The sequence below is a fragment of the Octopus bimaculoides genome, chromosome 5, assembly GCF_046866305.1.
Source record: "Octopus bimaculoides isolate indiv1 chromosome 5, ASM4686630v1, whole genome shotgun sequence".
In the NCBI taxonomy this organism is placed as follows: Eukaryota; Metazoa; Mollusca; class Cephalopoda; order Octopoda; family Octopodidae; genus Octopus; species Octopus bimaculoides.
In genome coordinates this window covers 15,681,773-15,695,074 of record NC_142932.1, presented here as the reverse complement: position 1 = coordinate 15,695,074, position 13,302 = coordinate 15,681,773, and positions in this window count along the sequence as shown.

The window sequence follows — 13,302 nt, the reverse complement described above, 5'->3', positions numbered from 1 at the left end:
TTACCATTTTTATGAAACCCCCCACCCAACTTCCCTTGATACCCTAAGCACGTGCTTAGTTTGCTCAATGGTTAATCTAACGTACCTTGGGGGATCTAAACCCCGTTATGACAAAGTGTTTGTCGTTCCAAAGGAGAAAAGGAATGTTACTTAAAGTCTAGGTAAGAATTTATCAAATGTTTATTTGCTTAAAATTCCAACGTTCGATTTGACCAAGTTGATTTATCGTATAGTGGGCTTACTAATGAAGTTTACCTTGAGGTCCTTAGAAATGAATTGTAGTTAATTAGTTACTTAGGGCTGAGAGGTTTTGTTCTATTTTTCAACAATGAGGAAGATGACCCGGTGTTCTTGTATGTTAGTGTCATTTAGATTAAGTCCCTTTGTATGCAGAAATGAGTGAAGACGCGTGGCTTAATGATTAGGGCATTCGGCTCACAATCATAAGGTCACGAGTTCGATTCCCGACGGCGCGTTGTGTACTTTATTTCACGTTGCTCCAGTTCACTCAGCTGGCAAAAATAAGTAGTAGCAACAGTAGCAAAAATCAGTAGTAACAACATAGGGCGTCGTGCTAGCAGAATGCTTAGCAACGCCGGGCAAAATGCTTAGCGGCGTTCCGGCTGTCTTTACATCCTGAGTTCAAGTTCCACTGAGGTCGACTTTGCCTTTCATCCTTTTGGGTTCGATAAAATAAGTACCAGTGGGACACTGGGGTCGATATAATCGATTTATCCCGTCTCCTCAAAATCGTTTTACAATAAAGGGCCAGCTTTGTCTCACTTTGTGTCACGCTGAATCTCCCTGAGAACTATGTTAATGGTTCGCGTGTCTGTTGAATGCTCAGCCACTTGCGCATTAATTTCATGAGGAGGCAGTTCCGTTGATCGGCTAAACTGGAACCCTCGTCGTCGTAACTGACGGAGTGCCATGTAGAAGTGATGACGTTCAATACGTATAGGTCAGTGACAAAGAATGATTCTTAGTTTTATCCAAGAGAACGTATCTTGATTTGGATATTTTTATATCTTTCTTTATGGCATCCTGGCTTTGACTTTAAACTGCATCTGGTAATGGAACCCCAGTATAGCAGTTCCAGGGCTTGAGGGGTGTGGCACCACCTCTTAGCCACTGTTTGTTCCCAGGTCTACTCTGATTCGGAGCAGTAACACCTGTCAGGGACCCAGCTATGAATTAACTAGTTTGTGGACCACTGAGAGTGAAAGGACTCCTTGTTCTCATTAGAACCTCCTTATAGGAGAAGGTAAATATAAGGTAGAAACACACTTCGATCAGGAATGAGTATGGGATTGCAGCTACAAAGTTACCCTCCGAGGAACAAGTCAGGGCCAGGTTGTTTATGGAACACCAGCGGTTGCCCATGCATACCAGCCTCTCTTCTCCACACCATCGATGTCATACAAGACAAATGCAAAAGCCGACACAGCTTGGTACCAGTGACATCGTCATTCATTCATTTCTACAGCTAGGTTAACTGGAGCAACGTAAAATAAAGTGTCTTGCCTAAGAACACAACACACATTCTGCTCCGCGAATCGACCTCATTACCTCATGCCTGTGAGCCCCATGCCTTAACCATTGAGCCATGCGCCTTCACGAAGAGAAGGTAAGCTCGTATAAAAACTTGACGTACAGTTGGTTTTCTTGCCGTCCCAACCCCTGTTGTGCCGCTGGTTTTATAGTTAAATGTCCTGAAAAAGTGTGTTCAGTGTTGTGCAACATTTTATCCAGTCAAAACAAATTCACGAGCAGGAACCTCTTGTGTGTGTGTGTGTGTGTGTGTGTGTGTGTGTGTGTGTGTGTGTGTGTGTGTGTGTGTGTGTGTGTGTGTGTGTGTGTGTGTGTGTGTGTGCGTGCGTGTGCGTGCGTGCGTGTGTACATATGTTGTTGATGTTGTATCGTTGCTTTAGGCGTCTTTATATATGCTAAGGTTTTTAGCACACGCAGGATATTTATATTTTTCCTGATCATAAGCGTTGTATTTATCTATCTATAAATATTTTTATCTCCATCTGTTTACGCTTACATCTGTTTAAACGTATATACAAATAATATGACACATTTTGATATTTAGCCATGCCTTATTTACTTAACCTTGAGACTAGGGGCGTTCGGCTCGCGATCATAATTTCGTGGGTTCAATTGCTAGACAAGATGGCGCGTTGTGTATTTGAGCAGGGCATTTTATTTCATGTTTCTCCAGCCTACTCAGTAGATAAATGAGTACCATCTGAATACTGTTTCATCTCTTTCTCTCTCTCTCTCTCTCTCTCTCTCACTCTCTCTCTCTTTCTCTCTCTCTCTCTCTCTTTCTTTCTTTCTTTCTTTCTTTCTCTCTCTTTCCTCCTCTCTCTCTCTCTCTTTCTCTCTCTCTCTCTCTCTCTTTCTTTCTTTCTTTCTTTCTTTCTCTCTCTTTCCCCCTCTCTCTCTCTTTCTTTCTCTCTCTTTCCCCTCTCTCTCTCTCTCTTTCTCTCTCTCTCTCTCTCTCTCTCTCTCTCTCTCTCTCTTTCTTTCTTTCTCTCTCTCCCCCCCTCTCTCTCTTTCTTTCTTTCTTTCTTTCTCTTTTTCCCCCCCTCTCTCTCTCTTTCCCTTCAGCTGTCACATTTTCATCGATCTTCCACTGCGTCGAAATATACGAGGGTTTAGTGGGTGTCTGTACCTGATCACAACTGCACAGTTACAATTTACCTGAAGAAATTGTTGAAAGCACGGTACGTGGTGGTATCAAAAAGTTCCAGGATGAGTTCTGTCTAATAAAAAACAATAACTTATTTACCTAAGCTTTAACATCATCTTCTTCGAAATAGCTACCTTGCACAGCAATACACCTGCCCCAGCGTCCCTGCTTCTTAAGGAATCCAGCCTGGAAGTTGTTTTTCATAAGCGAGTCGAGGATCTTCTGCGACTCGCTCTGGATCTCGACAATGCTGTTAAAACAACGACCTTTGAGCTGCGTTTTCCTCTTGGGACAGAGACAGAAGTCCACAAGCGCTAAATTTGGCGAATAGGGTGGGTGCAGAAGCGATGCCATGTTGTTTTTGGTGAGAAACTCATAAGTGAGGAGACCTCGGTGACAGGGCACATTGTTGTCGTGAAGAATCCAATTCTTCGTGCACCACAGATCCGGTCGTTTCCGCCGAATGTCCTCCCTCAAATGCTTCAAAACGTCGCAGTGGAATTTTCAATTGACGATCTGGTCCTGGGGGACGAATTCTTGGTGCGCAATATCATATTTCTGGGGGTGACGCTTGTAGCAGGTCTTCCAGATTGGTCATCGTCTTCCAGGGACGTTCATTCGCTTTTAAAGCGCCCGTGCCCCTCGAAACATTATGTATGACTCATTGCCTCATCGCCGTAAGCTTGCCGAAGCATGTTCAATGTCGCTGTAGCAGACTTCCCGAGTTTAGCGCAAAATTTCACGTTGATTCTTTGCTCCTGTCCATCACAAAATCGCAGACTACAACATACACGTGATTACAAAAACACAAATTCCACAACTGGCAGAGTAAACACAGCGATGTCACTTGGCACACTGCCTCATGAAGGTCACTGGTAGCCCTCATTGAGCATGCAACCGGGGGCTGTTATCAGTTGACGCACAACAAAATTAATCCGGGTACTTTTTGAACCACCTTGTACATGTTACCTAACTATAATCATTCACGGGTGACGACCGACTGTAGATTGCTTCGCCTCATTCAACACATCTATCAAAAATCGAACCCAGAAAGACGTGGATTGTAAAGACAATGTTTCTAGCCATGAGACCACACCCGTATACTTGAAAAATATCTTTTTACAAAATGAATTTTCCATTACAAAGTAAAGTTTTGTACGGGAGAACAATATAAAAGGGAATTACTCGCAGAGAAAACATGAAAACATATTAAAAATTCATTAAAAGAAATTTCTGGACAAAAAGAATAAAGGAAAAAAAAGAAAAAAAATTTGAAAACAAGCAACACGAGAACGATAGCAGAATACAGAGAGTAGTGGAGAAGGTAGTGGGTGTGGTATTGATGTCACTGCTGCAGCGAGCGGCCACTGCTGATGGTGGTGGTGATGGTAGGGGTGATGATGGTGGCGGTGGTGGTGTTCGTGACGGTGGCGGTGGAAGAGGAGAAGGTGGTGATGTGGTGTAAAGGTGGTGTGATAGAGGCGGTCGAGGTGGAGGTCGTAGTGGAGGTAGTAACAGTAGCAGCAGCAGCAGTAGTAGTAGTAGTAGTAGTAGTAGTAGTGACGGTGATGGTAGTGGTAGTAGTGGTGATGGTGGTGGTGGCGATGTTGAAGATAGTGGTAGTGTTGGTGAACGATGTATAATAATCAGTAGAGGAAAATGCAAGCGAAGGGAAATTAGTTGTTACTGAGCACAGGTATGCGCACGTGCGCAATTTTGTATGGGCGTGTGTGTGTGTGTGTGTGTGTGTGTGTGTGTGTGTGTTTGTGTGTGTGTGTATCCTTTGGCTGGGATTGAACTCAGACATTTATTTCGGTCGAAGGATTTCAACATACATGGCAACTTTACCAGTCATGTAGAAATGAATGCATCTTCTGATTGGCATATATACTTGTGTGTGTGCGTGTGTGTGTGTGTGTGTGTGTGTGTGTGTGTGTGTGTGTGTGTGTGTGTGTGTGAAAGATGCTGTGCATTTCTGTGTGTAGATATACATGTATTTCAGTAAATGAAAGACAGGGATAGCATATACATGCATACATACACGCGCGCGCACACACACACATACTTACACACACACATATATATGCATCATATACGTTATGTATATGTGCATATATCTATGTGTGTGTGTGTGTAAGTATTTCCATTATTTGTTCATCCGTCTTGCGAATAGAGGAAGCATGTGATTCAAAAGGTTTTAATGTGCATTTAATATTTCATATTTTATATTAATTTTATATCTGTAAGCAACCTGTTTCTGTATATTGTGCGTCATCAGTAATAGCTAGAGTATAGATACTCGATTAATTATATTTTATTCAAGCAGTGTACGAGAGTAATGGTCTTCATTTCAATCAGGAAAATAGAGGGAAAATAAGGTTATAAGAAGAGTTACATGTAGTTCTCGCTATAGAGATGGAAATAATTCTGAATGCATCCAGTTCAATTTATTTTTCAGCCAAAGCGAATGAAGGCAGTTCAAGTTCGATCTCAGAGCGTACGAAACTTTTATATTTTTAGCATTGACTTAAAAACAGTACATCGTCACTGCGTGGCTGTGTGTGTGAGAAGAGGAGAAGGAGGATGTGTGTGTGTGTGATTGGGTGTGTGTGTGTGTGATCGGGTGTGTGTGTGTGTGATTGGGTGTGTGTGTGTGTGATTGGGTGTGTGTGTGTGTGTGTGTGTGTGTGTGTTTCTGTGTGTGTGTGATTGGGGGGGGAGGTGATTGTGTGTGTGTGTGTGTGTGTGTGTGTGTGCGTGTGTGTGTACGTACTTCTTCGAAAAGGCGAGCGAGGCACGTACGACAGATATTCTCGTGATGTTTTCAGGCCCAATATCTGTGAATAGCTCAGGCTACAATCGTCGCTGTGCAAATGATGGCCTACCATTGTAGTGGTTGATACATTTTTATTTCCCTGTATAAGCAGTTTAATTATTGGTTATGTGTGTTTGTGTGTGTGTGTGTGCGTGGGTGTGTGTGTGTGTATGTGTGCGTGCATGTGGATGTGTGTGGATTTATGTGCATAAACATGTATGCATATGTTGGTGTGTGTGTGTGTGTGTGTGCGTGTGTGCGTGCGTGTGTGTATGTATATGTATATATATATATATATATATATATATATATATATATATATATATATATATATATATATATATATACATATATATATATGCACATATATGCATATCTGCATGTATTATATGTGTATGTTTATATTTCCTTTGGTTATATATATACATATATATATATATATATATATATATATATACATATATATATATATATATATATATATATTTATATATATATAAACATGCATACATATATATGTATATATATATACACATACACACACACACACATATATATTGTGTGTATATGTTTATATTTACCATGGTTATATATATATATATATATATAATTATAGATAGATATACATACATACATATATATATATACATATATATACATATATGTATAATTATACATATATAAATATACATATATATATATATCTACATATATATACATACATACATGTATATATGTATATGTATGTGTATATATATATATATATATATATATATATATATATATATATATATATATTACACATATATTCATTTAAGTATATAAGCAGAAAGACATCCACGCATATATATATATATATATATATATATATATATATATGTATGCGTGTGTGTATGTATGTATGTATGTAAGTATGTATGCATGCATGTATGTATGTATGCATGCAGTAAGGGTACTGAGTAAGGCGATTGTAATGTGTGATGCTTGTGAAAATGGTAGGTATATAAATGGTAAAGAAAATGGACGGATGATGTGGGGTATATAGATACCTATGCAGAATGGTGTGTATTTTATATAGATAGATAGATAGATAGATAGATAGATAGATAGATAGATAGATAGATAGATAGATAGATAGATAGATGGATGGATGGATGGATGGATGGATATCTTTATATGTATATGTATATATATATATATATATATATATATATATATATATATATATATATATATATATATATATATATATATATATATATATACATGTTTATGTATATCTATATATACATATATATACATATGTATATATATCTGTATATATATATATATATATATATATATATATATATATATATATATATATATATATATATATATATATATGTATATATGTATGTATGTATACATATATATATATATCTACATATATATGTATTCATATACATATATATACATATATATCTACACATATTTATGTATGTATATATATATATATATATATATATATATATATGTATATATATATACACACGTACGCATACATGTGCACGTATGTGTATATATATATACATACATACATACATATATACGTGCATATGCATGTACTTACTTGCTTGTATGTACATGTGTGCGCTTGTGTAGGTGCAATCGCATGTGCAAGCATGCGTGTGTGCTTGTGTGTGTATATGTGTGTATGTGAGTGTGTGTGTGGGTGTGCGTGCGCGTGGGTGTACGCGCGGGCGCGACATGGATGAAGGTGGTGAGCGCTTAAATAAAAGAATGTTGGAACATGGCATTAAGTAACTTGTCATAGAACTGCGAGAAAGAATTTCGAAATCACGTGATCATTACAATAGAAGCAGTTATTGCCTATAGACTGCGCACGTCATAAAATGTCTTTCTCACCTTTTTCTTCTTCGTCTTCTTGTTATATCATGTACATTCCTACTCATATTCGCACTTGTGCACAAATTTGCGCTCATGCATATACATACATATAAATCGGATACTTACACGCATACATATATATATATATATATATATATATATATATATATATATATATAAGAAATTATGCATTTATATATATTTATATATGTATATATATATATGCATATATGCATACACACACATGCATATATGCATGCGTGCATATATGCGCATATGTATATACCATAGTGCATATGTACAAATACATGTATGTGTACATATATATATATATATAAATGTATATATTCATACATACATGTATATATAGGTATGATTTTAAGTATGAGTGAATAAATGTATGCTTGTATATATGTACGCATGCGCGAGTGTATTTATGTGTATATGTGTATATACATGTGTGTGTATATATATGTATATATATATACATATATACACACACACATACATGCATATATATAGATATATGTATATATATGTTTATATAAGGGCATTACTATACATGAATGATATTGATATATATATATATATATATATATATATATATATATATATATATATATATATATATGTATGTATATATATATATATATATATATATATATGTATGTATGTATGTATGTATATTCACATACACACTAAATGCTCATCAATAGGGTACACACTTGTCAAACCTTCACATAGACGTACACACCTGTTCACTCGTAAAAGCAAAATAAAATGTGCGTCTGTGTGTGTGTTTGTAGAGAGAGAGAGAGAGAGAGAGAGAGGCAGAGACAAAAGGACATTTATACAGATATAATCATCTACATATAACCATTTAAAGACTAAGGTGCAACACAATGTAACTGAATGCACACGCACACGTACACACATATGTACACATACATGAAAACGCTTCACATAAATACACACAACAAACACATACTTATAAACATACATACATACGTACATACATACATACATACATACATGCATGCATACATACATGCATACATGCACAAGGAACATAACATACAAGTCGTTCACGCAATGACAGGCACGAAAATGGAGCGCGATCATCATCTTATGTAGCCGCCATTTTGAAAGACGTTGGGAGGAAGTAAATAGGAGTTTTGAGAAATGGAGAAATTGCGTAGCATTTATTATCATTATTCGTTGAGAAAGCTATTACCAAAAGCCGACAACCTCATCAGTGCTGGCAATCTACCTGTGGCATTTCTATGGTAGGTTTCGACTGAAGTGAAATGGGCGAATCACACTAGAACCATTCTTGGTCGCAACGAAATACATCTATTTTTCGTTCTTCCTACTTATACAGAGTTTCGCAAAAGACACGTTCAATTAGCTGGAGTGAGAACGTTAAATGCTCGTTAAAGTTTTGAGAGATTGTTTCCTGCAATCCAACCACGACACTTCCACCTCACGTTTCTTTTTATTTATTTATTTATGTATTTATTTATGCATTTATTTGTTTTTGTTACTTTTTTGTTTTGTCTCTTGTACAACTAAATTCACCTTCATGTGTATGTGAGTGCATGTGCGTGTATGTGCGCATGCGTGCCCTTGTGTGTCTGTGTGTATCTTTGTCTGTGGGGGTGGGTGTATTACTAGGCGGGTATATGGATAACTAACGAAATCATGTAGAAATGACATATATATCTACTTCTGAGCATACATGTATGTATGCATGTATGTGTATGCATATATGTATATGTATATATATATATATATATATATATATATATATATATATATATATATATATATATATATATACATATACATATATACGTATATGTATATGCATGTAAGTGTATATATGTATACACCCATACATACATATATATACACACACACACACATATATATATACACACGCAGGTACGTACATATATATCTGGTTATGTTGATACATAAACACACATATGCATACATGTTTATACATACACACTACATATACAAACATACATAGGAACGTATATGCATTTCAATATAGTGAAGAAGAAGAAGAAGAAGAAGAAGGAGGAGGAGGAGGAGGAGGAGGAGGAGGAGGAGGAGGAGGAGAAGAAGAAGAAGAAGAAGAAGAAGAAGAAGAAGAAGAAGTGGCTAAAGCAATTTGTATTTTTCACTCTCTCTCTCTCTCTCTCTCTCTCTCTCTCTCTCTCTCTTCTCTCTTGCTCTTACGCACGCACACACACACACACGCACACATTGACACAAGCCACGCAGTCACACTGTCAGACACTTATTTGACATTGACGCATACGTGTACAAGAAAATGAAGCCGCTCGCATGCGTGTGTGTTTGTGCATGCGCGCGTGTATGTATTTGAACGCGTTCGTGTCTGTGTGCGTACGCATGAGTCCTTTGCGTTTGTTCATGTGTGCGTGCTAGTGTACGTGCGTTTCTCTGCACGTGCGAATGTAGCATATGTATAAGTGTATTAGTATATATAAGCGTGTATATGTGCATTGGTGTATGCATGCGTGTATTCGTGTGTGTATGTGTGTGCTTGTGAATATGCGCGTCTGTGAGTGTGTGTTTATATTTATGTCTGCTTATCCGTGTGTTTGTGTGTGTACGTGCGTGTACATGTGTCTGCTTGTGTGTGTGTACATGTGTCTGCTTGCGTGTGTGTACGTCTGTGTACATCTTCTTGCCTGTGCGCGTGTATGTGTGTGTGTGTGTTCTGAATATATGTGTGTGTGCATGCATATTCGTTCTGTGTACATTCGTTTTCATAAAAGCCGGAAACTAACCTGAAAGAATGACTGGTGTACTAAATAAAAGTTCGTAAAAAAAATCCTAACTATATAAAATTTGTATTTTAGTTAGAGAAAGGAGACAAATACCTAGTGTATTAGATGTGCCCCAGTTTAATACGATATGGGCATGTCATGTCGTTTAGACATCGTTACCAACCTATACTTGCCTATCCTTGCTAGAAGCATATTTTATGTCGTGAAGTACATTTGATCTTTGAGGTACAAATTTGGGTAACATGAGGCTACCAAGAAAGGTTACAAAAGGGGCCTAGAATTTAAAACATTAAAGGGATTTTATTGATATGTAGAAGTGTAGGGTGTGTATCTTATAAGACCGTTCTTGTTGCTGTCATTCTTATTGCCATTACATGCATCCAGATATGCCCAAATGGATAAAAGTGACTGAAGCCATTGTAGATTTTGTTCAGTGTGTCTAACATCATATTATCTAATCATGTCTTGCATTAAAAAAGAAACAGTAGAGTGAGACTTGAGACAGATTTAGTTGCTATTTCTTACAGATCGAGCGAACGTGCTGTGACTCTCGCACTGGTTCGTGTACAGCACATTTTTGTTGCGATTACATCTTTATATTTTGTACATTGGTATATAGATGTTTATGTGTATGTGTACACACACACACACACACACAAATATATGCATAAATGTGTGTGTTTTAGTAATATTAATAATATATATATATACGCACGCGTGTGTATTATATGCATACGTACATACATATACATATATATGTGTGTAATAGATGTATATATAATATATATATAATAGATGTATATGTAATATATATATATATAATGTGTGTGTATGTATGTATGTATGTATGTATGTGTGTGTGTGTGTGTATGTATGTTTACGAAGAGAGAGAGAGATTGAGAGTAAATAAATAAATAAATAAATAGTAAAAAATTAAATGGGCGTAGAATTTGTGTGTACATAATAAACTTCTATTGGAAAATATCATTAGCAGGAGGAAAGATTAAAAGATATAAATGTGTGTTTGTGCGTATAATATATATGTGTATAACAGAGAGAGGAGGAGGAAGAGGAGGAGGAGGAGGAGGAGGAAGAGAGGGAGAGAGAGAATATAAATAATAAATGGTTGTAGAAAATGTATACATTGAATAAAATTGCGTGTATACGAATAAAAATTTAAATGAATACTGACAAAGATGTAAACAAAATATAATTAAAATTACATGAAGCGTGTACAATAGATAATAATGAACTAAAAAGGGAAATTTTTTTAATGTAATTTTTCAGGGAATGAAGAATGGAAAAACAAACCGTAGCAAAAAAAATGGTTGCGCGATCCCACAATTTCCGATAGCTTCAAAGTAATTATGCCATTATCCATTTGGGAGATATTAACAAGATAAAAAGGGGTGTGTTTACAAGTTGCTAAAAGCTTTGCCCAGAATTTCAAACTTTTGGAATTTTCGGACGAAATAAGCAGTTTCTCGGTTCGACAAAACTGGCAACTCATTCTTGATTGAAAACTGCTTTAAATATAAGATTACACAAATCCTAACACTGTCTATATGATGTGAAATGTATGCGAGTTTGTCTTTCTAGAATATCAAATATACTTCAATAATGATGTGGTGAATTTCTTTTCCCGGTTACTGATAGAATGTCTGTGATGATAAAGACGAGTTTTAAAAGTTATGTTAGTTTAATCCCGTTTTGTATTGCTGTCTTGCTGCTCTTTAGTGTAGCACAATTAACGTCTTCGCAAGACGATCAAGAGCGTCATGTGAGTAATTATTTCAAATGACACAATTCCTGGTTGGTTTTAAAGCTGGTTCATTGTAATAGAAAGCTGTTAAGATTTTAAATATTCATGAAACTTGCAAAAGTTTTACACGTTGCGTAACTACCATTGATTGAATTTTCGTTTAAAATGTTTGTGGTATTTATGGTCTCATGGAAACTGAAAGGAAATTAATTAATAAGATACTTTCTTCTCGGACATTTTATCTACAGTATTGTATTATATAATTTTCATTCTTTTAGTTTATGCTTTGGAACCTTAGAAACAGGCAGACATTTTTTTTCTGTGAATCCATTGATACGAATAGACATTAAATGGAAGTCTTTAACACCAAATACCGTTGTTCTTCAGTAAGCTAACACATCCAGTATTGACATGATCGTCATACGCAGTCAGATGCGTTGGGTTGGGCACCTTGCTAGGATGCAGGATGACAGGTTGCCAAAGCAGTTGTTTTACAGGGAGTTGCAGCATGGAAAACGTCCGAGACATAAACTTAAGAAACGTTTTAGGGGTGCTGTCAAAAGCAACCTTAAGGTGTTTAATGTGAAAGTTGAAGGCAGGCAAAAGATGACGCAAGATCGATCGGTTTGGCAACAAATGATCTACAATAAATGTAAAGCATTTGAAGCTCGAAGAATTGAACAATCTATCTTGAAACGAGCACTTCGTAGACAGGACTTAACTACAATATATATATATATATATATATATATATATATATATATATATATATATATATATATATATACGACAAGCTTCTTTCAGTTTCCGTCTACCAAATCCACTCACAAGGCTTTGGTCGGCCCGACGCTATAGTAGAAGACACTTGCCCAAGGTGCCACGCAGTGGAACTGTACCTGGAAGTATGTGGCTGGAAAGCAAGCTTCTTACTACATACACACATCTGCGCCTATATACATATAATAACGTGTGTGTGTGTGTGTGTGTGTGTGTGTGTGTGTGTGTGTGTGTGTGTGTGTGTGTGTGTGTGTGTAGTGCAGGCGCATGGCTTAGTAGTTAAGGCGTTTGGCTCACGATCGTAAGGTCATGAGTTCAATCCCCAGCGACGCGTTGTGTCCTTGAGCAAGTCACTTTATTTCACGTTGTTCCAGTCCACTCAGCTGGCAAAAATGAGTAGTACCTGCAATTTAATGAGCCAGCCTTGTCACATTCTGTGTCACGCTGAATCTCCGAGAACTGCGTTAAGAGTACGTGTGTCTGTGGAGTGTGGAAGGGCAATGGCCCAGTGGTTAGGGCAGCGGACTCGCGGTCGGAG